Raw genomic sequence first — 6,000 nt, forward strand, 5'->3', positions numbered from 1 at the left:
TTACCCAAAATATAAATACAAATAAACACATGATGTAAATTAAAATTCTATGTCATGAACAAACAAACAAACTGTCCTTAAGTAACAAAATAAATACTTAAATAGGATTATTTAAATAAATAGGTAAATAGGATTTCAGTACTTCAATTTGACCAAGTTACAATAACAGGACTCCCTCAGATATTTTGCTTCCAGAACCTACTGGTGATTTGTTTGATTTTAAAAATGACAGACAGGTATCTGTGTTATCATCACGTCTTTTTTCTACAAATGATTTATCTCTTAGGATGAAAAAAAGAAACAAATTCTCACATGTGAAAAAACTGGGGAGCTAATTGTTTTACATGTTACAAACAAATGTTGATTAATGCTGTGATGAGACATTAATTGACTATTTCCTGCTTAAAATAAGTGAAGCACACGGTCTTAAACTTTTCGCATCTCGTTTAAAAATGATTTTTGAACAGGGACAAACCAAATTTTTAAAAAATGTGTACTTTTCAGTGTTTCTCATTAGAAAATAATGAATACTGCAGCAGGAAGATGAAGATATGACCAAATATATCAGCTGACTTCCAATAAAAAGCGTTTAAAATGCTTCCCCTTAAAAGCTTCTTTAGGTCATTTATTTTGTTGCTTTCTACACTCAGTTGTTCTGGTGTGTCTGAGGTGTGTGTGAATACAGTCATAATGATATCTGCCTGCCACGTTGTTTATGTGCTTTCTTACATGCAGGATGTTGATTTCTCTCAGCTGCTTATGCAACCTCAGCATCATGACGGCACTCGACCAGCTGACAATACGTTCAGTCATTCAGTGATGCGATAAAAAACATGCTGCCGACGCATGTGAGCTTCAGTTTTCTGTCTAACAACTACATTTTAAAGATGTTTGTTCTTTTAACTCTGATTACAGGAAGGTAGAAATGCCTTCACAAGGAAATTCACTGAAATACTGTGGGAAATGTTTTGTTTTGGATCGCATCAGAACATCGGAAATAGATTATTCTGAATTTAAAGCAAAGTCTAAGGCCGCTCTGGAGACAAATCTTCATCTAGTTTGTTTTTAATTATAAGTAAATATGAAGAGACGTCATGCTGCTGCTGCTCTGGGAGTGAAGTGTTGTTTCAGTGTTTGTTCGGCTGACATTTTGTTACAACAACAAAAGGAAATCCTTCTACACTGCAGCACTTCTGAGTACCTGCTGGTCTACCTTTCTGTTTGTGCATGGAGTCCCACTTGGACACCTTTCAGAGAAGACAGATGGTCTTAACTGCAGGTCTTCCTCCACAAAGATCCTTCACATGTGGGGAGAAGCCACAGGCCCAGTTTTCACATTTCTCTACCTGAACATTGTGCAATTATTTAAAAAAACAAACAAACAAAAAAAAATTATATATATATATATATATATATATATATATATATATATATATATATATATATATATATATATATATATACATATAAGCTCATTCTGCTAAGCAAGGATACTCTACTAGCATAGTAAATCTCCCCCGTCTTCATTTATAAAAATCACTCATCATTTAATCCCCTCCACAGGGCAGAACCCTCCCTTCTAGCTCCACCCTCATCTGTTACATCTCCCACAGTGAGGTGGGGGAGGAAAACACACACAAACACACACACACAGACACAATCCCCGGTGGACCATGGTGATAGAGATGAGAGGGATGAAAGTGAAATAAATAAAAAAATACAAAGACTACATCCAGATACTGTACCTTTTGGAAAGCCTTAGTAAAACAGTCAGGTGATATCTGTCTGAAAACACTTTCAGTCTTGACAACAATGTTTACCTGCTGAATTGTTTTAGTTGTATAGGACTCCAAAAGGTCTTATAAGGCCTTCCAAAAGGTACCGTATCTGGATGTAACCACAAACAAGCTTAAGAAACAGAATTTTCTCAGCCTCTGTGTGCTGTATTATATATATTATACTGCATACATACAGTACAGTATTTACACACCTATGTATGTGCAAATATTCTCAAAGCAGCAGTGGCTGTGGAGGATTATTTATAGCTTTTATGATGATCAGTGGTGCAAAAACAGCATATGGATGACTGCACATTTAGACACAGCTCCCTGTTGAGTTACGTAAAACAAACAGTTTTCACTCAGTCAGAACCTCTTAAAAACACCTACAGTGGTATGTTTTGAACTCGTGTTTCAGTTGCTTTGTGTTCTGTTTTACAGACGTCACACACTCTCACATGTCCAGTAACTCAAACTTAACACGTTTCTCTACTGGACCTGATATTTGCATCACCTCACTTCCGACTCCCAGACACTGAGCCTCGGTTAATCCTCCTCTAATGCGTCCAGCATTACGAGTACCGGCCGCAGTGAAGCACCAGACATGTGCTCCTTCTATCACAACTAGAGAGGGGGCTCTTTGGCGATGAATAACGCACACTCATACAGACATAGGGCTGGAAATCACGGTGGAAGACGGAGCCAATGAGGCTCCTGATTGCTGCTGGATGACGGGAAATGAGGTTAGACTCCAGCCAATAGGAGAATGTGTTGAAGGCGAGCTGCAGCCCAAACACAGATTAGTGTTAATCCTTTGTAGCAGCATCTGAACAAATGATGTCCTCTCCCCCTGTGTCCATGCTTTTTCACTCTAAATGCGTTCATGTTCCTCTCGGGTTTTATAGTTCACCTCAGTCTTTAAAACAGATTTTTTAACCAGTAACACCTCATTTTTCAGTTCCCATAAATACCTAATGATTTCCTGAGACATTTCTCTAAGAGGGGCAGAAAGTTTACTCATTAGAGTTGTAAGATGTTAAGTTTTCAGCAAACATTTTGGAGAGGGCTTAAATTTTAAACCACATACTAACATGGTACAAATAATTCAATTTAACCTTTAAAAAACAAAATTGTTTGTAGCTATGCATAAAAACTCAATGAGCAAACCAAAATGAAAAAGCCAATTAAACAAATTCCTGTTAAATTAATTACAGCCAGGGTGCATTTTTTTTTAGTAGCAGAAAAAGAAAAATTCATCTTGTATGTATTTACTGTAAGCACAGAGTAAACAACCTGAGTATCTCACAAATAAACTTTAAAATTACGTCACAACAGTTTTTATATTATCATTATTTATTTATTAACCTTTATTTAACCAGGCAAGTCCCACTGAGATCTCAAATCTCTTTTTCAAGAGAGACCTGAGCCTGAAGGCACCCTAACATGCATATTTTTAGACTGTAGGAGGAAATCGGAGTGCCCAGAGAAAACCCACGCAAACACCACACAGAAAGACCCCAGGACCTTCTTGCTGTGAAGCAACGGTGTTAACCACTAAGCCGTCATGCTGCTTGTAAACTGGTGTTTAAAAAATTGATTGCACAAGAGTCCTTTGCCTTTAAACACAATCCTCAAAAATGTCAATCTGCTTATCAAGTCTGAGCACATAAATCTGACAGGCAGAGCATCATTCATCCATCCATTTTCTTTACCCATTTCTCCTTTCCAGGTCACATGGAGCTGGTGCTTATGGTAAACCATCATAATTACTCTAAATAATTTAAAAATTCTTGATTAACTACCCTTGATATTGAAAAAGAAAAAAAAAAAAAACAAAACAAACAACTAAGGGATACGAACAGAAAAAAGCTTTTCAGGCAGCTCCAGTTCACTGCCCTGCCTCAGTATTATATAACACATGATAGTATCTTTATTTCATGAGCTTAATATGGGGGCTGGAACAGTGATGGCAGCCAGGAGAGAAACATTCTTCATGCTTTAATTTTACAGTAAGTTCTTATTCTGTTCACGGACAACAAAACTCTCCAATCAGCTGAGTAAAAATGTATCAAAATCAGCTTGATTCCATGTCAGGATCTAAGTCATCTTTTGTGTTAGGTTTTATGGTTATTTTCTCACTTGTGTTTCTTTATGTTCCTGTATAGTAGTGTTCCCAGTGGCAGGACTGAGGATAAGAGACTGACCCTCAGTCTTGCCACGCCCATCCTCACCTGTCCTTGGTTTTCTATTAGTCACAGCTGCAGCTCACTTCCCCATCAGCCCCAGCCTTTATATTCAGCCTTTTCACCTCCTCTTCAGTGGGTCACTGTCAGCTCTTGTTGCAGTCAGGGTATTGCCTTGTGTCTCTGTGATCTCTGTAGTAGGTCCTTGTAGATTTTGCTGGCTGTGTCAACCTTTTGTATTTATTTAGTAAATTTGTTATTCTTTGAAGCTACTTGAGTTTCCCTGCATTCTGGGTTCGATCCAGTTCAAACCTGGCATCCCATCACTGGAAAACATTGTGCAGGACTGTTCCCATTTTGCTCATTATTAAAAGTTACAAATCATAAAGAATCTGAAGGGATCTTGGATATGAAGAGTAGAGTTTAAAGGGAATTACATTCAGTTTTTGTAGAGTTTGTTGCTGAATTATCTGTAAGCGTCATTAAAAAGAGCTGTCCGTGGTGCTGAAAGTCAAACTGAGCTTTAATGTGATTCTACAACCTGATTTTAACCATCTGAGAAATATTCAGCCACAAACGGGCAACAATGATAGTTTTTTGTTTGTTTGTTTGTTTGTTTTAATGGGATAGTGGTTCATACAGTGTCATATTTAAATCTGTGCTTCTTAAAGACATCCTGATCTCCATAGACAATTTTATTTAACTTGAAGCACAAAATGAACACAGCTTTTACCTGCATCACAGCAGGTTCTCCACAAACCGCTGCAGTTTTACTCTTAGATACTGCTGAATATTTGACTCTCTGACCACTTTCTTTTGTCCTGTAATGTTTTTCTTCTGATGTATTAGTTCCTTCCCACTATACATCCTTTCTCTGACTTTTATTTCCCTATAAGACAAAAAAATTTAAGCTCACTCCAGGAACTAAGCAATGCTCACTCAAACTACTGATCAGGCTCTTACTCCCAGCGTTCAACACCAGAACCCTGCTTTGTCTGTGATAATTAGACCCAGGGGAATCTAAAATGCTAATCGGTTGATACGCCTAAATGTCAAGCAGATTTATATTCTCTTTTATTTACATTCAAACTAGTGTAAACCAATGAGATGTGAGTGGAAAACAGAGGTGCTTAGCCAGTATGTAAAAATATAAAGAAAACGTAACAAAAAATGACTTCAAAACAAACCTTTATATTTGTTATTTAGATGAAAAAAGAAAGATTTTATTTGCTTACCAACTACGAATTTTGCAGATTTTTTTTTTTTAATCAATTTGATTTATTTTTTAATTTGATGCCAATTACTCTAATTCAGTGTTTCTCAACCTTTTTTGGGCCAGCGCCCCCTAATCCATTATCAAGGCCTCTTACCGCCCCCCTCCCACCCCCCACCCCCTTTTTTTTTTTGCCTGTTTACGTGAATAAATTGTTTTTATTCATGGACTTATATAATACCTGATCTTGGGTATGGTCCATCACAACATCTTTGTGGGTCATTCTCCACCATGTACTGCTTCAATGAGTCCCCCACTTCCTGTGGTGAAGGCCATTCAGATGGATCTTCAGAGTAAAGTTTTGCCCCAACCCTCTCCTCTGCACCTCTGTTCCTCCTCATCATCATCATCTTCACCTCTTTTGTCCACTTTCTCCTCTGTGGTGTTGGTCTTGCCATGTCTGCCTGCACTAATTTTCCCAAACTGACACAGTGGTGGTCAGCAGAAATTCAAACCCTCCTGGGCATCTAGGTTTTTGTGGCCTCACAAGCTGAATTATTCCTACCTGATGTCATCTCTGCTCTCCTCTACAGTAGCTGATCACTGACCTCATGTCTGTCTCCTTCATTCCTTCTCCGTGTTCTTCTCTAAGTCATATAGTCAAACAAGTATTATTTAATAGCTTTAAATAAATTACACATCTTGCTAATGCACTTTTTTAAATATAAAGTATATTTTTAAATGAATCACCTGGTATTAAATGGCTGTTCCTACACTTCCAGCTCATATTGGACCGACCTGTCTCCTTCCTGTCTGTCCTGATTCT

General features: G+C 37.7%; 1 protein-coding gene across 9 annotated transcripts in view; it reads right to left on the reverse strand.

Moving 5' to 3' along the window:
- Positions 1–6,000, reverse strand: part of dnm1a (dynamin 1a) — a 49,894-nt gene that overhangs the window by 37,649 nt on the left and 6,245 nt on the right. The window lies entirely within an intron of this gene.

The sequence above is a fragment of the Kryptolebias marmoratus genome, linkage group LG14 (genome assembly GCF_001649575.2).
Source record: "Kryptolebias marmoratus isolate JLee-2015 linkage group LG14, ASM164957v2, whole genome shotgun sequence".
Taxonomy (NCBI): Eukaryota; Metazoa; Chordata; class Actinopteri; order Cyprinodontiformes; family Rivulidae; genus Kryptolebias; species Kryptolebias marmoratus.